The 26,430-nt window shown below is 43.0% G+C and overlaps 1 pseudogene; it reads left to right on the forward strand.

Annotated features, from left to right (window-relative positions):
• The first annotated feature begins 9,284 nt into the window (after positions 1-9,284).
• Positions 9,285-10,425, forward strand: LOC121041669 (L-lactate dehydrogenase A chain-like; annotated as a pseudogene).
• Positions 10,426-26,430: the final 16,005 nt, after the last annotated feature.

A 26,430-nucleotide genomic window follows, 5' to 3' on the forward strand; every position in this document is an offset into this window, starting at 1 on the left:
CTTTTGTTTTGTTCTTTCCTGGAGTGCAGAGACTGTTCTATTCACTGTTACCCATCTGTTCTGGTCTGGTATTTGAAGAGTTGAAATAGCTGAGTTGCTAAGCTTTTATCAAGCATCTAGTCTGTTTGGAGTTAGATGGTCTTGGTAATCAAATATGCAGGAACAATTTTAGAACAGTGACAGCACAGTTGCAACTACCATGTAACTAACTCTGTAAAGACCAATTCTGTGAAGTAAACTAGGTACTCCAAACAAAATAGGTACCAAAATGTGTTAAAATTGGGGCACCTATACTCCTTAAGTCAGGAGTCCTGAGGAGGCAGGTTAGGGAGGCAGAGGCAAGTGGAAAGGGCCAAGGAACTAGAGTGGCGGACTGAGTTCACATACACTGATGACTCGTGTGCCCGATGAGTCCCTTTGCCTCACTTCCCCCTTGTTACAGAAAGGGACCCCCGCATCTCACTTCAGGCCTTGCACCATGACAGATAGACCAGCACTTGTCAAGACTGCTGGCCTGTAAGTCTCCGGGACGTGGCATAAAATAAAGACTCATTCTGTAGCCCTGTGCTGGGTTCTGAGATACTGCACCTCACAAGCCCCCCACTGGTGCTGGGAAGTACACTTAGAGGAGAAAGCTCCCACTTCCCATTCTGAACAGTCTTACTCAATTCTACCTTAAAAAAGAAAAAAAAAAAAAAAAAAAAAAAGGCAAACAAATAAAAGGCTTGTAAGGAAACCAGCCTCTTGTCCCTTTGACCCTTGACTGTTGCCATGCCCCCAAGTAGCCACTCTTAGCCCCTGTTCCTGTCTGTAAGGACTGCTGCTCTCTCGTTGTTCATCACTTTTAGAACCCTTCTATTGATTTCCTATTTCAAAAGATGAGGATTTTAGTTCATATTCCTTCATTTTCTCCCTCCACCCTTCTCATACCTCAACTTTTGTGAAATCCATTATTAGGTGTTACTATGTTCATAAATGCTATTTATTGCTCTAATAGACCAAATAGTCTTCTATGATTACATTTTTCTTCTTGTACAATTATTTTGATTGTTTTATTGGAGTTTTATCTCTTTTAAAATATTTTCTTTGAGTATCCAACCAGCTCTGTTTTGTTCTTTCACTACTGTTTTCCCAAAAGCCAAAAATTTTTTCAGCTTTATTGAGATATTATTGACTTTTAATATATGTAACTTTGAGGAGTACAATGTCGTGATTTGATACACATATATAGTGCAAAATGATTATCACAGTAAGGTTAGTTTACACCTTCATCCATCCCCTCACATAATTACCATCTAAAAGCCAAATGTGACAGACAATTCACAGGTTCCACTTATCTTCTGAGACAAATCCCTTCTAGAATCCTGTCTCCTGCTCCAATCTGGGCTCATGGCAGCCCTTCCTGTGTCAGCTCCCACCTCTCCACCATGTTTGGTCTTCTTTCCTGGATTCCATGTCTTCTTTTATCTGGGTTAACAACTGTTAACCTGTTAGTGAACAGGATTTTCCAGTTGCTTTTCAAAGAAGAATGCATAGGATTCTTGATCAAAAATAATCTTATTTTTCTCTCAGAACTGGGAAGACCTTGATCCCATTTTCTTCTGCCTTCTAGTGTTTCTATGAGGAATCCATTCCTAGTCCCATTTCTTTGTATGTCACCTGTCATTTTCTCTGAAATGTTTTAGTCTTTATTTTTAGCCTTATTCTGAAATTTCATGGTAGTGAGTGGCCTTTTCATTCTGGAGATTTGTATCCTTCAGTTCTGGGAAATGCTTTTTTGTGTTTTCTTTGATGGTTTTCTCCCCTATTTTCGTTTTTAATGGACCATCTATTATTTTATTATTTAGTTGTTGCATTTTTTTTTCCCAAGAGTTCTTTCTTGTTCTTATGTTATTCCTTATATTAAGGCATCCTATTCTTGTTCCTTGGATTCAGTTTCTTATCATAGGGTATTTGTTTAACACACTGTATTATCTCTACTTTCTTCTAAGTTTATATGTTTATATTTTGGTCTCTGTCATATTGGAATCATGCCTAACTACCAGAGATCCTACTGAAGAGTGAAGCACTAAATATATCAGAAGTACGTGCATGTGTGTGTGCATGCGTGTGTGTGTGTGTGTGTGTGTGTGTGTACAGGAGGTGGTTATAGGCTGGAAGATTCTACTGAATTAATTTGGTGGACAAATTATTTTCTCATTCTGTTCTGTTCTTAGTGGAACTTCTATTATTTAGATGATCGGCTTTCTAAGAGTTCTTTCTTCTTAACTTTATTTTCCTATTCATTCTACTGATTTTTTAAAAATATTTCAATTGTCACTTTTTAAGTTGTTAAGTTCTACCTTCTTCTTATCCTGTTTCCTTATATTGTAGTATCTTGTAGAGGGCATTAAGTTTCTTCAGAGAACTTCCAATCTTCCTGCAAGGTAAGCCTTGTCTTTTTGGTGTTGCATTTGGGAAGGGGGCTGGGAAGAAATAGTCTTCTCAGCCAGCATGCAGACTTTCACTTACTCCCTTGTGTTCAGAACAGTTCAGAGTTATCAGGAATCGAGGTTGAGACTTCATCATAGTCCTCCCCTGACTCTGCTGTCCCTGCAGTTTCTCTGGTTCTCTAAGGAATAAACCCAACAGTCTTCTGGGCAGGATGGAACAGTCATGTGACTGCATAAGTGAGGATGTAAACAGCAGTCCAACCACTCTCTATGCACTTTCAAACAATGCCTTTATATTTAGTCTGCTTTCTTCCCTTGTACCTGATGCCTCTAATTCCTGAACCTTCTGGGTTCAAATAGCCTTGCTACTCCTATGCTTTTCAAGTACTTAAATTTGACCTTCCTTTTCCCTGCTGCATCATTTTCCAGTGTCCCATTTAGCCTCCATCTTCAGATGTGGGTTTAGGTTTCAGATGTCTCCTCCTAGGTCAGACTGCTAATTTCCTGTCCAACTTCATACTTCTGAGCTCAGATTTTGTTGAAGTCAGTGTGCCCTCCTTAAGATGCTCAGCTTTCCAGAGTTTTGTTTTGTTTTGTTTTTCACTAGGAATACTCATGAGATAGATCTGGTCCCTGAGATAAGAATGGAAGTCCTGGGTGGGTGTTCTTGGGAGCTTACTAAAGAGGACAATATTTTGCCCTTTCCTGACCTTCTCATAAGTTCCTTCTTTCCTCTTTCTTCTTGAAAGGCAAAATGGCAGCTATCTTGCATGGAAAAGGTGACCATGAGAATGAAAACCACATGTTCATAGTGAAGAACAGAATGATAGAAGGAGCTCAGCTCATTGGTGACATGGTGGATCTGGTGATATGTGTGTTTAATCAAATAGACATTGCATTAAATTACTGTGGTCACATTTCTGGTTCATTATAGCCAAAGTAATCTCCAACGCATACACTTCCTTTCGTCAAAGACGGACATGTGTTTCAATCTTCATTTCAAGGTCATTATTTGAGTTAACAGGATTGAAAATCCTCCGTCATTTCTTTTTTTTTTTTCAATATATGAAGTTTATTGTCAAATTGGTTTCCATACAACACCCAGTGCTCATCCCAAAAGGTGCCCTCCTCAATACCCATCACCCACCCTCCCCTCCCTCCCACCCCCCATCAACCCTCAGTTGGTTCTCAGTTTTTAAGAGCCTCTTATGCTTTGGCTCTCTCCCACTCTAACCTCTTTTTTTTTTTTCCTTCCCCTCCCCCATGGGTTTCTGTTAAGTTTCTCAGGATCCACATAAGAGTGAAAACATATGGTATCCGTCTTTCTGTGTATGGCTTATTTCACTTAGCATAACACTCTCCAGTTCCATCCACGTTGCTACAAAGGGCCATATTTCATTCTTTCTCATTGCCACGTGGTACTCCATTGTGTATATAAACCACAATTTCTTTATCCATTCATCAGTTGATGGACATTTAGGCTCTTTCCATAATTTGGCTATTGTTGAGAGTGCTGCTATAAACATTGGGGTACAAGTGCCCCCATGCATCAGTACTCCTGTATCCCTTGGGTAAATTCCTAGCAGTGCTATTGCTGGGTCATAGGGTAGGTCTATTTTTAATTTTTTGAGGAACCTCCACACTGTTTTCCAGAGTGGCTGCACCAATTTGCCTTCCCACCAACAGTGCAAGAGGGTTCCCATTTCTCCACATCCTCTTCAGCATCTATAGTCTCCCGATTTGTTCATTTTGGCCACTCTGACTGGCGTGACTCCTCCGTCATTTCTATCTGCTTTAGGACCTCACAAGAGTCTAGTCTTCCAATTCATTTTTTAACCCTCTGTCCCAGGCTGCCTTTTGCTTTTTTTCTCACCAAGGCTTGACTTCCATGGCTTATCAGTCGAATTTCTTTTTCACTACACTCTCAACTCTCAAGCATCCTTATTCACTTCGCCCGTTGGACAAATACTTAACGTTTCTCCATTCCTACAGCCAAAAGACTGAGCACTGTTAGAAAAAACTATAGAAGTGTAAGAAGTGGTGTTTCTTCCAGTTCATGATCTCCAACTCAGATGCATAATCATTTATCCTCATGAGTAGTTTCTTTATTCAATCCATCCATAGCTGTCACTACTTTCTTCAAATCTGCTACATCTCTCTACATCATCTACATCTCATCTACATCAGACTAAATCTATCTAACAGACTGTGGAAATCATATGACTTTATGTTTTCAAATGTCACTTCACACTTCATCTACCGCCCTCACTCTCAGGAGGCTACTAGCTCTCTTCCTACTTCATGAAATCTGGAAACCTACATCAGTGTTTCCCTCCTTCTCTCCAGTGAATGAGGTCTTCTTCCTCTTATTTTGAGGCCAACCATTCTATTGGAGATCTTGATCCCGTGGGAGAAAGTATGGTATAGAGGCAAAGGTGTGAGCTTTGGAGCCAGACAGTTGGTTAATATCCTAATTCTGTCACTTACCAGTTAGGCAAATTTGTTTAATTACTCTGAGCTTCTTTTCTTATCTATAAAATGTAGATGATGCCTCTTTCATGAAATTGTTATAAGGAGTCAGTAAGTTTTATATGTAGTATAAGAAAAGTAATGTTATTCTCATTTCCTCCAGTACTTTGCTGCAACAACTCTCTCTGGAAGAATTCATGTGTTCAAGGCGAAAAGCCATTGGGATCCAACTATGGAACTGGGGCTTCATTAGGCAGTGATCAAGGAGGACAAGCTCCCTGTCCTCATGGAGTTTACAGTCCAGCAGGAGAGGAAGAAATCAAGTACTTACAGTCCTGATGTATAGTGTGGCGGAGGAAGCATCGGGATGAGGGAAACAGGAATAATCTGCAGAGTCATGGAAGGCAGATCAAGAATGAAGGCCTGAATGAAATCAGGGGCTGTGGAGAATAAGAGGAAGGAATTGACAGAAGAGTTATCAAGAATGAAGAAACTGGGCTTGGGAGGAGGATGGGGAGAAAAGTAGCGGGGAATACGAGGTAGGGGTTCTGCAGAATTGAGGGCGGAATGACTGAAGGATGGAATGGACGTTGAGTGAGTGAGAGGTGGTGTTGTCCCAGGAGGGAGAGATCATTATATATAGATTTACAATGGCCTGCTTGAAGTGATGTTTATTTGTCGACTTTGAAACTATAAAGTCATGTGCTTTCTCTAGGCTCTTACAATATTCAATCTGGGAGAGACTTAGGTAAAGCAGTTTCTTCATGGCATGACTTCTCAGAGTGCATTATAAATCTCTAGTGACGCCAGAACTGTTATCAAAGGGGACTCTCCTCTGGCTACTAGAGGAAGGAATTCAATTCCCTCTGGGAAAGCCCCATCTAGGAGTCTGGGTAGTTACGAAAAATGAAGGCTATTTTAATTCCAGGCAGCAGAGGGCAACGTTGGCCTCCTTATCCAGATTGATAGGTGCTTCAGACAAGGTTAAAGTTAAAATCCCATTAAAATGACCTTAGGGGGGCGCCTGGGTGGCGCAGTCGGTTAAGCGTCCGACTTCAGCCAGGTCACGATCTCCCGGTCCGGGAGTTCGAGCCCCGCGTCGGGCTCTGGGCTGATGGCTCAGAGCCTGGAGCCTGTTTCCGATTCTGTGTCTCCCTCTCTCTCTGCCCCTCCCCCATTCATGCTCTGTCTCTCTCTGTCCCAAAAATAAATAAACGTTGAAAAAAAAAAATTAAAAAAAAAATAAAATGACCTTAGGGCCAGTTTGAACTTTAAAGGAAGATTCTTCTGTTTCCTCCATGGTTACATCCCAAGTTCATCTCCATTATTGCTGAAAATTAGCCTTGAGAATTGTTGAAATGAGGTGTCCATCGAGGTGCCAAAACAAACTCAGGTGGAGATACCTTTCTGAGTTGCCTGCTTACCGGGGAAGGGTAATGGAATCAAACAGCATTCTCTGATTGTTTACATCTTAAAACGGGACCTTGCACTGGTCATTCTCAGATGCTCCTTATTATAACCATATAAGATTATGTTTCATATTTGTAAATATTTATTATTATAAGTGAAATGCAAGCTCATTTAGAAAAACTGGAAAACACATGGGGTGCCTGGGCAGCTCAGTCCGTTAAGTGTCCACTTCACTTCAGCTCAGGTCATGATCTCACAGTTTGTGGGTTCCAGCCCCGCATCCGACTCTGTGCTCACAGCTCAAAGCCTGGAGCCTGCTTCGGATTCTGTCTCCCTCTTTCTCTGCCCCTCCCCTACTTGTGCGCTCTCTCTCATATGCACCCTCGCTCTCTCTCTCAAAATTAAATAAACTTAAAAAAAATAAAAAAGAAAAACTGCAAAATACAAATAAGGAATAAAAGACTTATAATTTCATAGCGTGGATGATTACTATTATACTTTCTTGTATATCCATCCACACGGTTAGACTTATAGATAGGGATTATATGTTACCAGTTTAATTACCTGATTTTCACTTTCGATTTATATCCCAAACATCATTTTGATGTCTACAGAATGGGCTGATAAATAACTGTAACATGTTAATTTGATCAAATTCCTATACTTTATCATTTAGCTTTCTAGATCTCTAAAATTATGTACAGGGATTTTGAACCAACTTGTAATGCAGTCTTCTAATCTATTTTTTAAAAGCTTTCTTTTTTTTTTTTTTAATTATTTCCCTATTCATAGATATTCTACTTTTGTGATGGTTATGTTTCTCTCCATACCTTTCTCCAAATTCATACAGTAATGTACAACCATCTATGCACTTACATACATTTTTTTTTAGATAAACAAAAAATAGCATTATAGGATACGCATCCTGCCATCCTGCTTTTCTTGACTAACAGTATACAGTGGCTACACCTCCAGTTCGACGGGTATAGATCCATTTTATCCTTTAAAAAAATTGGGGCGCCTGGGTGGCTCAGTCGGTTAAGCGTCCGGCTTCGGCTCAGGTCATGATCTCGCAGTCTGTGAGTTCGAGCCCCACGTCGGGCTCTGTGCTGACCGCTCAGAGCCTGGAGCCTGCTTCAGATTCTGTGTCGCCTCTCTCTCTGCCCCTCCCCCACTCATGCTCTGTCTCTCTCTGTCTCAGAAATAAATAAACGTTAAAAAAATTAAAAAAAAACTATACACAATTCCATTATATGTCTTTCTTACAGCTTTATCAGAGATTCTCTTACTGATGGAAACTTCAAGTTGTTGTTTTTTATTTGTCTGTTTTTGGTTTTTTGCCACACAAAGTATGCTGCAAATGTCTTTTACATACACTCCTATATAAAGGCCCTCTTATTTCTGTAGAGTAGTTTCTCAGAAGTGGGGTTGCAAGGTCAGAGGATCTGTGTGTTTTTGTGTTGTAAGCTCTGTTTAGATCGCCTAAAATCTAAGAGATCCTTGTTCCACATAATCACTTACCTAACAAAGAAAGACAACTTTGCCAATGTGAAGGGCAAAAAGTGCTAACTCATTATTCAATGATTTTATTTCTCCTAGAACTAGGATATAAAATTAACCCGTTGAATGACAGAGATGCGTGCATTACCTCCAATCTGAAGACAAGAGATGGCAGAGCCATGGCTGTGCCTGGGGTTTGATGAAGTGTCAAATGAATTTGCTGCCAGGCAGGGCAGCAGTGGATTGTGCTGTGCACCGTGTCTGTCCCCACCTGGCTGTGACTCCAGAGTCATGCTTCCCATCCTGCTGCCCTGCACTGGTGTGCACAGTTGCACAGGCAGCTTCGCCTCACGGGAGCTCCTTCCTCGTGTCCAAACTTGGAAAAGGAGCAGCGCAGACAAAGAGGCCCAGCTGATGCTCAACTGTGGCCAGACAATATGAAATGACACAAAAGTTTATGATACATGGAGTTCCTGTTATAATAACTAACCGGAAGGAAACACTCTTTTTCTATGGCGTTATTCCCTAAAGAGGATCAGGAAGCCCTGTTGCTAAGAGACCTTGCAGGGACATTTTAACGTGCTCATTTTAGTTAAATGAGGGCATCAGTGACTGGGGATTAGCTACATAGGGATGGAAGTAGAGAGGGGGAGATATGAGGATATAAGGGCTTTAGGGTTTGGGAAACAATACCCCTTTCTACCTCTCCTGGGTGTTGAACCAACTGAGAGAAACAGAGAGAGAGAGAAAGAGAGAGACAAAGTCTAGCAGCTGGAGAGTCCATTGTTACCTTTATCACTGATAAACTGTTCAGAGCACAGCCACATATCTGTCATGGCAGTGGGCTGGCTGTCCCTTCTCTACAGAGGTAGAAATAAATTCCTCCATCCAGTCCAGGCAGAGCTGCAAAACCCTCTCCTGATAAAATGTGAGGCAGAGCATTTTCTGGACTCGTTGGCTCACAGTTGGTTAACTAGTTAGTTAACAGGAGGTGGCTCTTCCTCCTACCCACCTACCAGATTACTCCCTCCCTCCCCCTTAGAGAAGGGAAATGAAGATAGGTGAAGACAGGAAGCAAGGGATTGAGTCTAAATAGGAGGAGGGAATTCACATTCTATCAACAGTTGTTGTTTAGACTCTCTTATTCAGAAATGCTCCAGCCACTCAGAATGCCCAGGTAAGTAATAGAATGCCCAGGGTGGGTGTTTAGGCTCCAAAGTCAAAGCTTCAGACTGGATCTCTTCTCTCAAATGTATATGGGACTCTGAATTTTTTTCTGTAGCCACTGTTTTCGAAAGTACCTCCTGTTTGGAACCCCACCTGCTCATAACTGACTGCATAGACCCATGGGCTTTGTTTATGTGATCTGGAATGAATAGTTTCCATACACCAGCAATTTTCAGCAACTGCTCATACTTTAACAGAAGAAACAGTGCTTCTGTTCTAAAATTTCCATCTGGGGAGGGGAGCCACTGCTGCCAAGTCCGGACCCAACACCATGCGCCTTGGACGCCCACCCGCCGATGTGCATTCCTGATTCCTCTTGGCTCTAAATCCAATATGACAACTCTCAAGGATCAGCTGATTCAGAAACTTATTAAGGAAGATCATAACCCCCAGAATAAGATTACCGTTGTTGGGGTTCATGCTGTTGGCACGGCTTGTGCCATCAGTATCTTAATGAAGGACTTGGCAGGTTGAACTTGCTCTTGTTGATGTCATGGAAGACAAACTGAAGGGAGAGATGATGGATCTCCAGCATGGCAACCTATTCCCTAGAACACCAAAAATTGTCTCCGGCAAAGACTATCATGTGACTGCAAACTCCAAGCTGGTTATTATCACAGCTGGGGCACGTCAGCAAGAGGGAGAAAGCCATCTTAATTTGGTCCAGCATAATGTGAACATCTTTAAGTTCATCATTTCTAATATGGGTTGTAAAATAGAACCTAAACTGCAAGTTGCTTATTGTTTCCAATCCAGTGGATATCTTGACCTATGAGGCTTGGAAGATAAGTGGCTTTCCCAAAAACCATGTTATTAGAAGTGGTTGCAATCTGGATTCAGTCTGGTTCCATTACCTAATGGGGAAAAGGCTGGGACTTCACCCATTAAGCTGTCATGGGTGCATCTGGGGGAGCATGGAGACTCTAGTGTGCCTGTATGGAGTGGAATAAATGTTGCTGGTGCTTTCCTGAAGAATCTGCACCCTGACTTAGGCACAGATGCAGATAAGGAACAGTGGAAAGAGGTTCACAAACAGGTGGCTGACAGTGCCTATGAGGTGATCAAACTGAAAGCCTATACTTCCTGGGCCATTGGACTGTCTGTGGCAGATTTGGCAGAAAGTATAATGAAGAATCTTAGGTGGGTGCCTCCAATTTCCACCATGATTAACGGTCTCTATGGAATAAGAGATGATGTCTTCCTTAGTGTTCCTTGCATCTTGGGACAGAATGGAATCTCACATGTTGTGACGGCGACTCTGACTCCTGAGGAAGAGGCCCGTTTGAGGAAGAGTACAGATACACTTTGGGGGATCCAAAAAGAGCTGCAGTTTTCAAGTTTTCTGATGTTGTACCACTTCACTGTCCAGACTACAACCGGATTTTAGTTGGAGGTTGTGTATATTACCCTTCTTACCTGATCTGTTACTCAAGTACTAATATTAAAATAGCCTAGGAAAAACCTGTTTCCTAAAGTTACAAATAGGCATGGTTCACAAAACCCTGAAGCTACATCCTGATGCTGGATGAGACCCCTCTTGTCCTAAGTTGGTTAATGTAAACTAGCTCTACCACCTCAGAGGCACCACTGCCAACGCTGTGTATGCTGCTGTTGCTTTTCAAACCAGATGTGTATTTACTGTGTGTTATATTACTTCTGGTTCCTTCACCCAACATGCCCAGTCCACCTTTTTTTTTTTTCTCCAGTCAATCACATCCTGGGATCCAATGTATAAATCAGTATTGCATCTATAGTGCATAACTGTTCTAAAGGATCCAAAGGATCTTATTATGTGTACTATGTATGTCAGAATATAGTGTACATTGCCTTATAATGTAAAAAGAAACATCTACATATAAACAATGCAACCAACAATGTATCTAAGTGTCATACCAACCAACTAAACTACCAAATAAACTTGGAACAGTGAAAAATAAAATAAAATAAAAATCTCCATCTGGGATCATCCTGGGCGATGTGTAAGCTGGACATGGGAAGGGGTGGCCACGGGAGCGGGAAGCTGAGGATCTGGGTTCCAAAATCCAGCTCTGCCCCAACTAGGAGTGCTTGCATCCATCCTCCCTGTGGGCTTCAGTTCCATTTCCTGCACAGGATGAGGGGCTCGAATATGGTGGCAACCTTTCCACCTTAACACAGGTTCATTTTTTTTTTCAAGTTTATTTTTTTAGCTGAGATAGAAAGAGGAGGAGAGAGAGAGAGCATGAGTGCACACGAAAGCAGGGGGAGGGGCAGAGAGGTAGGAGAGAGGGAGAACCCCAAACAGGCTCTACACTGTTAGTACAGAGCCAGATATGAACTCAGGAACCGTGAGATCATGACCCGAGTCGAAGTTGGACACTTAGCCAACTGAGCCACCCAGGTGACCCTAAACACAGGTTCATTTTAAATATATAAAGGGAACACTCTTTACTGATGATATGCCTATGTTTGTTTGTTTTTTAATTAAAAAAAACTTTTTTAGGGGCTTCTGGATGGCTCAGTTGGTTAAACAACTGACTTCGACTCAGGTCATGATCTCACGGTTCATGAGTTCAAGCCCCACATTGGGCTCTGCACTGACAGTGTAGAGCCTGCTTGGGATCCTCTGTCCACACTCTCTGTACCTCCCCAGCATGCTCTTTCTCTGTCTCTCTCTCTCCTGTCTGTCTAAAAATAAAGGGGCAGAGAGAATCCCAAGCAAGCTCCATGCTGTCAGTGCAAAGCCTGACTTGGGGTTCGAACTTGCAACCTGAGCCAAAATCAAGAGCAGGGAGCTTAACCGACTAAGCTCACCCAGTGATATGCCTATGTTTAAAAACAAAAACAAGAACAAAAAACCTGGGCAAAGTGGATGTGATGACATATCAGATAAAGAATAAATGTTTGTAGATTACAGGATTGACAATTACTATTCTCCATCAGGATTCTTAGTCGAAAACCACAGAATTCCCTCTAGCTAGTTCAAGTGGAGAGGAGTTTATTAAAAGGATACTAAGCGGTTCACAGAGCCTGCTCTGGGGAGGGAGCCTACCCTCACATCTCCTTGAAGGTTACCTTGTAAAGCTGGGCATCCCTCCCCCACAATCCTCCGGCCTCTCTTCGGCAGCTGGATTCTCTTGGTGCTACCTTCTTCCTGTGAAAATCTTGCTCTTTGTGCTCTAGCTTCGGGGGAGAGGGGTGGCTAGTGGAAGGCTTCCACCTTGAGGATGTAGCAGAGGGGAGAGGGGAAATTGTCCAGGTTGTAGGAACAGAATTCAAAAAATATTGAGTGACAAAAAACACGGCAAATGTGCATGCCCACTGTTGCTATATTGTCCCACAGGAGACAGAAGACTGAAGACTGGAATTTTATGCATCACAAAGCATTTGATTTTCATGTGTGCCCACACATCAAAGAACCAGAGAACCATCCTATATTAACTTGGCATCACAGTTCTTGTAATAAGGACTTAAAAAAAATTTCAGTTCTGGCAAATGGAAATCATTACTTGTTCATGGCTCTGAAAAAGGACACGTTATGTTAAATTAGCCATTGACATTAATTCAGTGTGCAGCTAAATGGACAAGTTGAATTACGCTGTCTTCAAGAGGGTTTTTTGTGGGGAGGGGAAGTGGTCAAGTAAAGAAGTTAGCCAAAGAAGTTGTAGCTGGGATATATCTAGTGCCTTAACTTCAAGATAGGAGAGAACTAATTCTAGGTATGCTCGGGCCTGAATTAGAAAGACCACAAAACCCCACACAGCATCATTTGGCTAAGTCTTCTTTCTCTCCCTCCTTTGATCCCTCCCTTCCTTTCCTGAAAAACTCAGCCCAAATATTACTTCATGGGATTGAGCAAAATAGGCATCTATCGCAGGGGGTGAGGGGCAGAATTAAGGCTGGGTGTCAGAGCCTAAATGGGGTGAGGAGGGATGAGGTTTGTGGGGTAATGGGGAGGTTCGTGGGGTCTGGAGTCGACGACCAAGAAAAAATTCTTGAAGACATCTTTGGTGCAAAAAGGTGATTTTATTAAAGCACGGGGACAGGGCCCATGGGCAGAAAGAGCTGCCCTGGGACGGTGAAGAGACACTGGTTAATATACTTGGGAGGTGGGGGAGGTAAAGTCAAGGGTAAGTTTCCAATGGGATTTTCATATACTAAAGAAGACTCACAGACTACTGGAGGCCTAGCTATTGTCAAGCCAAGGTTCTTTTTCCCCTCTAGCAAAGCATTAATAATGCTAAGAAGGTAGGGAGTTCCTGGAGAAACATTTTGCTCTGCCTGCCTCGAGTATCTGCCAATGGGCTGCAAATTATAAGGAAATTTAATTTTATCTGCCATTTCCTTCTGCCTTTGTTTCCCACATGAAGGAAGATACCTGTGTGGGTGAGTGACAGGGCTGAGGCAGAGGCCCAACAACCCTGGGTGAAGATGGCATCCAGTAGGGGTGGTGATGGTGGCTCAGAGCAGGAGGTCTGAACACATGTGAAGTAAAGAGGCGTCTGTGAAGGTGGGGGTGGGGTGACGGGAGATAATCCAAGAAGTAAATCCATGGAGGATGGTGGGAGCCAGGTTTCTCACAGTCCAAGAAGTGAGAAAACTCGCATAAACCCTGTGATATTCATTTGGAATTGGAGATATCAGTGTGGATTCATGATTTTCAGTAAATATAGACAGAATAATGAATATAGATATAAAAGTTTATGTATACATACATACTCACACAGATGCCACCTTAAACAAATGATCAAAATAACATTACTAGTGAGGGGACACTTTGGAATTGTGTGCCACTTGATGAGATTTACCGAGAAGAACATGGCATCACTTCTGTGATACTCCTGTCCCAAACAATGACCTGAATCTAATCATGGAGAATATCAGACAAATTCAAACTCAGAGATGTTCTACAAAACAACTGGCCTGTAATCCCCAAACATGTCAAGGCCATAAAAGTCAAGGGAGGACTGAGGAACTGTTCTAGACAGAAGGAGAATAGGGCAACTAAATGCCATGTGTGATTCTGGGTTTTATCCTTTTTCTTTAAAGGATATTATTGGAACAACTGGTGAAACTTGAATGGCGTCTTTGGATATGTATCAGTGTTGATTTCTTGACTTTGATGGTTGTTTTGCAGTAGGAGAATGTCCTTATTTATAGGAAATAAGTATTCAGGGAGGATGGGGAAATGGGTTGAGGGGGAAAAGTTCTTTGTACTATTCCTGAGAGTTTTCTGTAAGTTTAATATTATTTTAAAAAAATCTATTAAGGGGCGCCTGGGTGGCGCAGTCGGTTGGGCGTCCGACTTCAGCCAGGTCACGATCTCGCGGTCCGGGAGTTCGAGCCCCGCGTCGGGCTCTGGGCTGATGGCTCAGAGCCTGGAGCCTGTTTCCGATTCTGTGTCTCCCTCTCTCTCTGCCCCTCCCCCATTCATGCTCTGTCTCTCTCTGTCCCAAAAATAAATAAACGTTGAAAAAAAAAAATAAAAAATAAAAAATAAAAAAAAAATCTATTAAAAGATTTATGTATTTCCCTAAAACTGCTTTCGGGATTTAAGAAATTACTAACTTTTTTAAAAACTAAGTTACATACTGAAAATTCAGTCTTTTTGGTGGTTTAGTTCAATGCATTTTGACGAACATATACAGTAATGTAATCACTACAAACAACATTTGGAACATTCAGTGTGGGGAAACAAAAAAAAGGAAGCCTTAACTGTGGATGTTTCTTACTTTTAAAAGTGTTCAGGAATTAGTTGGGTTTTTAAAGATGCTTTTATTTTACAGGTATAAATATTAAACCTGTTCTTACACTTCTCTTTCAAATATTTAGATATCAATAGGTGATATGAAGCGATGTTTGACTTTAAAAAAAAGGTTTAAAATCTTATAAACAAGCGAAGAGACGCGAAATAAGACCCTTCCCTGAAGAAAGTGCTTACATTTCCTCTTTGCCTCCCCCGAAAGGTAGAATTAAGCGCAATGTGCTTCTGCCAGGAAAAGTCTCATTAGTCCCAAGAAGAAGGCCCGCCCACCTGCCCCACTGCTTGCGCTTCTCTCATGCTTCCCAGCCCGTGAAATACAATACGTGAAATACACCTACGTGCTCCGCGGTGGGCGATGGCACTTAACTTCCCTCGCCCTCAAGTTTGGCTGATGGGCTGTGAAGAGCCGGCTCACACTTGCTCTCAGGAGACTGGGGTGCTGTGTGCTGGGGCTCAGATCTCACAGGGCCTTGGAGGGAAGGGGTCAGGAATGGATCACTGATCACAGGGGTGAGAGATCTCTTAATTCATTCTCTAGCTTTCCCCTGAGGTCCTTGAAGCAGGACAGAAAAATTCAAGTCTTGTCACAACTCAGAGGTGCAGGGAAAAGGAGATTTGCTCTACAGCAGTCTCTCGTGGGATACTAGGTGAAAATCAATTACAGCTCCACTCCAATTTAAAGCTTACTCCCTGTAAGTGGGGTTCAGCTTCTGTTAAGAAGATACAGTCCCTCAAAGAGCATCTCTTCCTTCACCCCTTTCCCTACGATTGTGTCTGATATCGAAGGATAAGAGCTGACTTGTCCTTGTGGCTTTGGGGAGAAGTTGGGGTCCCCAGGGATCTCTAGAGAACTGGTGCTGCCCAGTGGATCTGGTTTCTGGATACTTCTTTTCCACCAAGTTACTATGTACCTTGCTGGTCCCCTGTGCCAACATCTGGATGGGTAGTACTCAGGGTTGTTACTATTCCTTGGGCAATGCACCCAGAGGTGCTTTCTGGGTAATCCGATTTCAACTCGGCTACTGCCGGCACCAACGTCAACTTGCTGACAGGCTCCCATTTGGCTCCTGTTTTTTGTCCTGCAGGAGTTTCTCCCAGTTGAGACAAGACCTGGCAATTTCCCTTAGGCAGACAGGCAGATAATTCCAGGTCCTGTGGACCTAGGACACTGGGCAAAATGCTGAACCTCTCTCTGCCTGAGATTCTTCATGTATAAAATGACAATAATGATACTTAATGTTAATTGAACACTTACTCTTTGGCACTTTTTAATGTGCTGTACACTGAAGGGTACCAGATAATTTCAGGAGAGCTTCAGTGCTCTTCAAACTCTCTGTGACAAGTGATTACTTTTTTCTTTAATTCCCAGTTTTTCACAAGCTAGTGTTTTTGCAAGATACATAAAAAGGAATGAATGGAAAATTACATAAGAAAAAGGAAAAAAACTACAAAACTTGTACTACTTGCACTATTGAAAGGGTATGTATAATTAATATAGAGAATTATTATTATACTAATAATTTGTTATTTCACAATTAAAAGTTCACAAATAGTTATGAGTGAAATAGCAACTCTTACATTAAGGTTCTTTATGCATATCTTGAATAAATACATATACATCAATATTTAAAGTTTGTAACATGACAAATGAGCTTTCTTTTTGCTTTTTAAACTCACTGATCCAATGAGATTTGCTTGACAAGTTTCAAAATAAGTTCTGCCATATGTCATATTGATCTAGTTGCAGACTGGGACCAAGCAATTTGTGGACTGTATCGGTCCATAAAATACACTTAGAACAGCCTTTTCCTACATGTTTCTACATGTATGAACAGATTTCGTTCTCACAATAACTCTATAAGGACAGTATTATTATTATACAACTAGTGAAGGCAACTAGTAAGTGTCAGAGTTTTGGGACCCAGGTTCTGAGACTCCAAGGCCATAGCATGTTGTAGAGGGAAGGAGAGATGTGCCAGGTAGGTTTTCCTCATCTTGTAGACCCAGAGTGGAATGAGCTAATGATCAGTAGGCTGTGGAAAGGGCATGGGATGGAATTAAAGTGAGCTGGAGGAGTCTGTGTCATCTAGGAATGGGTAAAATGGATGAAAAGGCTAAAATCAAATGACTTTAATGAAACATAAATAACAGGTAGGGGTAAAACTAACGAACTAATGGTGGGGTCCCAGCCTCTAGTCCTGGGGTTGAGGGGAGGCTTGAGAATCAACAGGCCCCTGTTGCTCAGTGTTGACTATACCCTTTAACCAGAAGATACAGAGTAAAGTGTGCAAAGTATTGCCTTTTATTCTGTGAACCAAACGGATGATATGGACAGTTGATTGTAACTAGCAGAACAATGGGGCTAATTAACCACATGTAGTTGAAAGAGATGCTTGACCCAGTTCTTCACCAAGAAGTGACATCAGCACTTTGTCAAGAAGTGCTGCCAATGTCATTTAGAAGGGGGGCTTGGCTCCTAATAAGTATTTCTAGAACTTTCTAGAAATTTCCTCTTTTACTGTAGTGTTGTAATGAAAAGAGGATAAAATTTTCCTAACATTTTATTTTACTCTTGTGACTTAAATAAGACCTTAAGGGTTTGGAAACATCTTCTCTATGATAAAGCAGATAAATAGGTGAAAGGGTGTATTTACTGAATTGTCTTATCAAAAAGGAGTCTGATTTAGAAACAGGTGATGCTATTCAAGCTATTCCTGCCAAATGTAGGGAGGTGAAGGAAACCAAGATGAGGGTAAGACGTGTGTGTGTGTGTGTGTGTGTGTGTGTGTGTTTCCCCACTTTGGCTGGCAGCTCTCTGGCTTCCTCACAAATATGCTCTCTGACCCAGCCTGGCTCCATAAAGAGGTAGAGGTGACTGTGGGGTAGCAGTATCTCAGTTACAGTAGACTCTCAAGGTATTAGGCATAGACTTGGTGAGGATATGGTTTGAGAATTGGGCTACAGGTATCCACAAGTGTAGCCTACAAGTGGGCTATAATTTCTCCTCTGTTTCCTGGATGGGTCTTTCTCCAAGACCTAGTATCAAGCCATTTTAGGCCTGGAGTTCCTTTGGTCCAGTCCCTGTTCTCAACTACAGATAAAAAAAAAAAAAAAATACAACTGATTAGCCTACAACACAGTGTCATCATATTTTTCACTTGACTGAAACCCTTTGATGATCCCCTTCTATCCTTAGGCCAAAGTAAAGACTCCTCCACAAGGTGGCAAGGCCCTTTGTAATGTTACCCTTTACAGTCGGCATAGTAATGTCCCCCCAAAGCTTCCCATGTCCTATTCCCTAGAATTTGTGGATGGGTTAGTTTCATGGCAAAGGGGAATTAACAATGCAGAGGGAACTAAGGTTGCTAATCAGCTCACACTAAAACAGGGAGAGCATCCTGGATTATGCTGGTGGGTCCAATGTAATCACAAGGCTCATCGAAAGTCAAAGAAGGAGATGAAAGAACAGCCAGGGGGATGCCATGTGAGGAGAACTTGACCAGCCGGTGCTGGCTTTGAAGACAGGATAGGAACCATGAGTGAAGGAATGCTGGAAGCTTCCAGAAGCTGGAAGAGAGGCAAGGAAGTAAATTCCCTGATGTAGCTCCACAGGGGGTCCAGCTCTGCCAACACCTTGATTTTAACCCTATGAGGCCTGTACTGGCCGACTAACCTACAGAATTACACAATAATAAACATGTGTTGTTTTAAGCCATCATGTTTGTGGCAGTTTGTTGGAGGACTTAAGCTCAGCTTCCAGCAGGAAAGCCAGCAACATCGTTCTCTTTTTCCTCCCTCTTCTTGTGTCACTCTGTCCTGTTTCAGCGCTCTCGAGCACAGTCACATGAGAGAGACACCCTATAGCATGTTCTCCCTAGTACTAGTTGGGAGAGTTATCATGAGAATTATTCAAGATCATGAATGTAAGATGATTCCTTCCGGAATGCCTCAGTTACACGCAGCAGATGCTGTAGCAAAGGGCAGTTCTCTCCATTTAGAATTACTGGCTATCCTGTATCGCCCTTTGGAGTTACAAGCCCTGGGTGTGGGTCCTGGTTTGAAATGCCTCAAATAGACTGACTGTAGAACCAGGGGTAAACATCAAATATGTGTTCATGTTTTGTTTTTGTTATTTACACAACAGATATACACAGGGCAGAGGAACCTTTGGATCTGAGGATGTGTGAGAGCAGGCTGAGGACATGGAATCACAGCCTAGACCCAAGGAAACCAGGCAGATCGTGGCTTGTCCTGCCTGAAGATGGCCACCACAAAGCCCCTAAGGCAAGTGCGCAGGGGTGCTGGGCAGAGCGCATTTCCCAGATAACTGTGTTCTCCCCTTCCTCTGCCTGGGACATGTGGTTTGGGAAGGTGTTCAGGACTGCCTGCAGATTTTGAGCTGGAAAAGGGAGGCATGGGGGAGGGGAAACTTCCTGACCTGGGGAGCTTGGCCAGGTCATTCTCCATCAGGGACTTGGGTTCAGTCCTGGGTCTGGGCCACGTTCTCAGGAGGCAGGGCCAGCTCAGGGATGATTCATCAGTCACAAGCTTCTCAGTCACAAGGAGAGAGGGCCATCCGACGCTGGATAGAAACCCAGACTGGGCTGAAGATGTAGCTTGTTTGATAACCTTTATGCATTGAAACATTTGGGATGTGGACCCTCAATTGTACTGTTACTCCAGGCCTCACAGTGGGGCAAGGCTAAAGCAAGCATCTCTTGGGGCCCAGAATGGGCAGGATAGGGTGGGTACTAACATTTGCCTGGTGAAAAAACCTTCGGCAGCTTTAGAGAAAGCCTGCACGTGTTCCCCTCAGTTGCTGGGGCTGCTGCAGGCTGGGTCTGGTCCGGACAGGAGGAGGCTTCAGATTAGTCTGAAGATCAGGAGGAAAGTCCAGTCCCCTCGGAGATGGCCCGGAGATGGCTGTGCCCTTGGTCTCCCGCCGAGGTGGGTGAATAGGGCAGGATATGGTCTCTGTGGTTCAGCCTCTTGTGCACTCCACTCCTCATCTCCCCTCCTGGACGCCCACAGACTCACACACTGCTCCATCCTCGCTGGAGACATGCTGCTTTCATGTCACAGAGCGTGACCTGTGTCTTTTCACCTCTGCCTCCCTCCTCTTCTCCAGCCTTCTATTTGCTGCCTCCTCCCCCCCCCACCCCGCCCCACCCCAGTTCTTGAACACAGCCCTCCTAGAAATCAAGGAACAAAAGAAAAGATTTCCACAAATTGTTAAGCTCTCACTAGCTGGCAGGCACCATGCCAGACGCTGCAATTCTCAGAACATATTGCCTCTATCACTCCCTTGCTTAGTGAGATCAGGAAGAGCAGAGGTTTAGATGCCACAGTGAGTGGTCAGCTGGCTACTTACACTGGACCTCAAAAGGTAGCATTTTGAGGGGATGGCTCAATCCTAATCTGAGTTCTGACCTTCCAGCTTTAGAAACTGAATTTTATCTGATTTAGGGGAATTGACTTATATTAACCAAGCTCGCAGGAAATTGATGGATAAACCAGAATGTCAATTTATTATATTTCCAGGGGTACTTTATCAATTAATGGTGATAGTTGTATCAGGTGGTGAATGACTTTCTATTTTGGAAAGTGGTTGGAAAGCACATGCAAACTTTTATCTTATGCTTTGTGAAGAGCCACCGACTTTTTTCTCCATGTTTTTCCCTGGAACAGATCAATGGTGTCAGTTGAGCCTCAGCTGACTTTCACACGTTGGCGTAACTGGACAAGATTTCCAGTTCCAACTCTTACTGCTTTGATTAGGGGAATGACAGCAAACTTTGTCAGTGTTCCATGAACTCACACCAAAAATTAGATACCAGTGAGCCTTTCTCCAATTAAAAGTAAGTGAAAGTAGGAAAATTTTAGAAATTTTTTTTCCAACACTTTTTCCTTGAGACATTGGTGACCACTATTCCTTCTTTGCAAGGAAAGGTTGGCAGAAGCCAAGACAAATGAATATGGAGCAAATACAGATGATCCTTCTGCTTCACTCAGACATGTGTGTGTGTGTAATTGGTATAACATATGTTGCAGAGTATGCATTGAATTAACATTCCTAAGACTGTTAAATAAATATAAGTAGACTTAGGGTAGTTTGGCTAAATCACAGTTCAAATGTTGGAATGAAATATTAATATCTCATGATATTCCTCTAAGAGTCACCACTGCCAATGTCTTGTCTCTGATATTCCACACCCGATATTCCAAAGCCCGAGGCGACTTCTACAGGTGGCAATTTCCATTCATCTGGCGATCTTACTAGTGGTGGGAACAAAGTTTATTAGTCCTGCTGCTCAACCTCTTCCTTATTACACCCCAAACCAATGGCCTGCTGGAGGCAATTTGTGTTTTGTTCTTGCCTTTCAGCTTGCCTTCAGTCCTGACCCTCTGAGGATGGTCCTGTCATCGACAAGCCCATTCCTAGGTTTTATGTTGCCAGTTGAGGAGAGTGGTTAGCTAGACTCTGGCCTGGAGAAGTTGGACAAGTAGGGGAGGTTTGGGACTTCCTGACAACTGTGGGAAGAATTAGGGTTGGACAAAATTAGCCTCTAAATGTGGGACAACTAGAAGGGAGAAGAAAAAATGGAAAGAAATATAGATGTAGGTTTGGAATTGCATTCCTTCATGTTTTTTGGGAGAAGCTAGCAAAGTTTGGAAATACTTTCCACTCGCTGTTTGGTTGTGGGACCATATTTCTTTCAGTGAGTCATTGTACTTAGACTGGGCTACTCAGATGACTTCTCCCTGTGGGTGATTTTTCTAAACTCTGATGGCTGGTTATTCTGATTCCCTATACACTAACGATTCTGCTTTGTGGAATCTTTTGCTTTATTCCCTTTTGCTGTATTTTGATTTTTAATGTTTTTTAGATGCTTAGTTTAGCTCTCTGCTGGATGGCAAACTCCTTTAAGGTGGAGACTTCATACTTCTTTAAATTGATCATAAGTTAAAGCACAGTGCTCGTTGCCTAATGGGCAGTCAATAATTAAAATCCTTAATGTACAAGTGAATGCTGCAATTATGCTGACACTAGGTTTCTACTTTCTTACCTGTACAGCCTTTAATGTCAGGACTCCTCTTACTCACTAAAGACCCTAGACAAGATCATGCCAAATAGACACAGCCCAGAGGCATATCTGCTAAGTAACCTGCCAAGGAGCCCCAGAAGATCCTTGTTTACTTGGCAAGAGTGGGTATTTTTTCTACCTTGGACCTCAGACGTCATGCATGATAGCCTAGCAATGCATCTTTGGGGAAGCTGGCCTGTGGAATTGTGTTGTGAAAATGTATTAGGAATACTATGGTACAAATGAGTTGTCAGCGAGATTTCAGCTTGGTATCTTGAAAAAAAAAATTCCTACAATGGAGCTCACAGCTGCACCACCTCCCCTTCTGATCTCCCTGCTCCTAGTAATCTGACAATTCATTTTAATTGACAATTTAATTTTAATATGACAATTTTAATTTAAAAGTAACCCTCTTGCTCCCAGGTTGTAATTCCCTAAGGAAGAAGGAGAGAAGAAATGTTTGTCAGCCTGTATCTTCCTTCCTTAGCTTCTGAGGTTCAGATGCCCATTCAGATGGCTTCAGATGCCCATGTGCCCGAACACAAGTGAAGGAGAGTTTTCTTAATATCCTGCTCTTTGGTGGATCATAGAGTCAATAAAGGGCAATTGTTACGTACCAGCAATACGTAACAAATTCATTTCCCAACCCATGAGGGTCAAGGAGAGCTAATTTAATCTCATGCTTCATTAGTTTATCCGTTGTCTGAGGTCAAAAACAGATGCAAGGACAGTCAGCCGAAAACAAATTGCCATTTTGTGTGGCTATAGTTTTAAGCTGGTCCCCTGAGGGTCCACCCATTGGAATCCATTAACAATTATTTCCGCCGAGTTGGAGAAAGGTGTTCCTGTTTATTAGCTGATTGGCACCACCACTGTCTACCACTCTAATTTCTCCTCACAAGGGGATTTCTTTCCTGTTGAGAATCGGTGATTTTAAATGGGAAACTCCAGCTTTGCGTGTTGGCCAGGGAGGTTTGTGCAACTTTTCTCTTCATGAAGATAGCCACCAGGGGGCAGCCCACGCATGGCTAAGCCCAGGTTTGTGCCAGAGGCAGTAAGGATGACCTAGGACCATGGATGTGCAGGTCCGAGATGAGGCAACACTGGGAGAGGTTTGGGAGAGAAAATCAACTAGGAGACCAGGGAAATTACCCTTGCCCTGGAGAGCTCTAGAATCAGTCTCCAGAGATGCATCATGAAGAGGCTGCGTGGGAGCGGAGAAGCAAGCTCATTCGGCTGGCCGCCTGGAACATGAGAGAATGGAGGACACCCAAGGCTGGCCTTGCTGTCCCCAATACCTCCTCATTATGGGATAATAATGTCTCATTCCCTGGATTCCAGAGAGTTGCTGTTCTTGTTCCTGCCAATATTGATTGTCTCCAAGTGTAATATTTTGGGTCTGAGGGCTATAAGTATGCCCGAGTGCCATAGTAGCCAGACCTGTCATGTTTGGATGCTGGTGGCCTCACAGTTTACTGCACTGGGCCATGCATATACAACCATCTTTCTGTGTTTCATTCATGCTGTTCTAACGAATGCTTCCCCTGACAGATAAGGATCAGGTCAAAGTGACCTAACAAGGAAGCAGAATCCAATGATGAAGTGTGAGGCATTAACTTTGTGATCAGGAGACTCTCAAGGGGCTCAGAGATCAGGGACATCAGGGGACTTAGAGGTCAGAATCTAGGGAGTGTCCTGAGAAACAGGCATTACTGACCAGCAAGAAAAATGGTGTTTTATATTGAGCCACTTGTACTCAGCCCTGTGACACCAAGCCACCATCCTGGGTTCTGCCCCAGCCAAGGCCAAACTGTGAGAGCAGATAGATCATTGCAGAAGAATGGAATAGGCACTGGAGGTTCAAATGGGAAATGTGGAACACTAGATTTGGTAAGGAAGCAGCACATTCAAAGTGATGGACACCATCCACCATCTTTCTTTTCTATGGTAATGTCAGGTGCCACCCTTGTGATCATTTTCAGCCTTGTTTCATCTCCCAATATTCACCAGTTATCTTTGGGTTCCCCCAGAACCTGAGACAAGGACTTGGATGAGAATAGCTTATATGGAGGGTGGTCTCAGGAAACAGAAGTGAGGGAGCTGGGAAGGTGGAAAAGCCAACTTCAGGGTGTGCTATAGAGGTTGCTGCTAAAAAGGAAAAAAAAATGCTGGTTAAAAAAAAAAGAGGTTGCTGCTGTGGGCAACAATGCTAGCCCCTCCTGCGAAGCATGGAGGGTCCTCCAGATTTGTCCTGAACATTTATCCACGATGTCCACCCCCATTGGTTGAGAGTTGCCCCCAGCAGTCTTAGCTCCTCTGCCTTTCAGAGCTGCATGTACGTGAGTGTTCTTGAGCGGAAAGCAACCAGATGTACAGCATGTGCTTGAAGCAAGATGACTCTAGGCTCATACAGAAAGAAAAGAAGGCTTTGGAAATGTGACATGGACAGCAGGGGTGTCTGCTGTATCAATCAATCAAGGTTAGATTGGAGCACTGGTTCTCAAAGTATGATTTCCAAGACTAGCTGCTGGAAACTTATTAGAAATGCAGATTCTTGGTCCTGAATCAGAAATTCTGGGCTCAGAGCCCAACAATATTTCATATGGCCCTTTCTAGTCAATTCCCGCTTTCGCCCAACCCCTAGAGGCAACTATTACTCTGATTTTTTCCACTGTATATTGGTTGGGCTTGTTTTCAAATTTTATTTTAAGAAAGAATTATATAGTATGTCTTCTTTTGGGTACAGCTTCTCATACTCAGTGTATGCCTTGAGGCCTTGCATATTGTTGCATATATCTATAGTTTTTCCTTTTTATTGTTGAGAAGTGTTTCATGATATATCACAGCTTATCATTTCTGCTGTTGACAGACACCGGGATAGCTTCCAGTGTTTTGGCTATTTTGAATAAAGCTGTATCAGCATTCTTGTGCAAGCTTTTAGGACCGGTAGTGTAGTTCTTGCAGATTAATGACAATGGAATACCACATGAATGCTTTACCTTGACTCTCATGGTCATGGAATGCCATGACCTGTGGAGGTCATTCTAACCCAGTGTTCTCTCAGACTTCAGAATGCCCGTCACAGCCTTCTCGCACCTAGAAGGACCAGACGGCACTTCAGCACTATACTCAAAGGCCATTTTAGCCAGTGAAATCAACAAAAAGCACTAAACTGCAAACAAACAAACATGGCACTAAATAGACCACGAAAAGAACATTTGTTTACCATATGAGAGCTGAAACAAGAAGGCAGAGCATCGCCTTGTTCAACTTTAGCTGAGACCATGCGTGCAGGTGGCATGTATCCGTGACAGCATTGCTACTATTGACTTTGGAGTTGTGACTCCAAAATAGCAAATTCTCAAACGCAGAATCTGCGAATGGTGAAGTTCTACTGTACAGGGAACTTGGGACTTGGTGCGTGAGGTGGTTTCAGAGCAAAGCCCCAGTTATTTGGCACCTGCTCCATCGAGAGGTGGGATTATGTCCTCTGCCCTTGAATGTAGGAAGAGACCTCACTGTTGTGAGCTCAGCTCCAGTTTGTGCAGTAGTGATGGTGTTTTCAAGGGAGAGTGAGAGACGGGGAGAAGGAGTGAGTGGGGGCTTGAGCAGAGTAATAAAGTGAAAAATTACTATAATGGGGTTAGTCAATGTCAATGTCATTAGGTCATCTCTCTCAAAGTGAGGTTTCTATCCTCCCACAGAGACTGAAAAACAGGCACCCTTCCATTCCTGATGATTGTATTTCAAAGGAATGGCTTTCAGTCCCAGAGAAAGACACTCCTAGGTTGCAGGAGATACACACGTCTCAAATGGATGGAGAAAGGATTTATAAGTTTTTAATAAATACTCTAAGAAAAGGGAAGTCAGGGGCCTATCCTCAAATGTTGGCTGGAACAAATGCTAAATTCTTTCCACACATTTAAGCTTTTCCAGAAAGAAACTCAACTGGGGTGGGATGAGAGGTGAGGGTAGGGTGGGTTGTCCCAGGGACAAGGTGCTTAAGCTGCTAGAATCCAGGCTAACATTTGGTCCATTTGGTCAAGTCCATAAATGTAGAGCTTTGGACAGAGTCGTTCATGCAAAGTTTTTGCAGTTCTCAACATCATGGAGCAGAGACGAATTATCTCTCTGTGAGCCTGCGTGCTGAGTCTCTGACCCACAGAATCTGTGAGCACAATAAAATGATGGTTGTTCTTACACCACTAAATTTGGGGGAAGTTTGGGATGCGGCAATCATAACTAGAAGATTGCAGCTGGTCCCCTCTGGCGGGAGCGGCCCCCAGCCTCCTGCCCCTGACCAGGGTAAACAAAACAGCTGGATGAAGTGCCCTGGATGGATTGCTCATCCCATCCTCAGAGTCATGGTCTCAGCAGTTGGCTGCCATGGGTTGAAACTGGAAGAGTACTGCTGTTTTCCTTGGCATCCTGCCCATGACTGCTTCCAGGATAGTGCAGGGTGATGGGGTGAAGGGTGGAGTGGAAAAAGGAAGTCAGCTGCCACCAAAGCTTTTTTGACTGCCAGGAAAATTGGATTAGCAAATAAAGAGCCTTGTGGGTGGGA

Source organism: Herpailurus yagouaroundi, unplaced genomic scaffold (assembly GCF_014898765.1).
Source record: "Herpailurus yagouaroundi ecotype Mexico unplaced genomic scaffold, PumYag 29, whole genome shotgun sequence".
Classification (NCBI taxonomy): domain Eukaryota; kingdom Metazoa; phylum Chordata; class Mammalia; order Carnivora; family Felidae; genus Herpailurus; species Herpailurus yagouaroundi.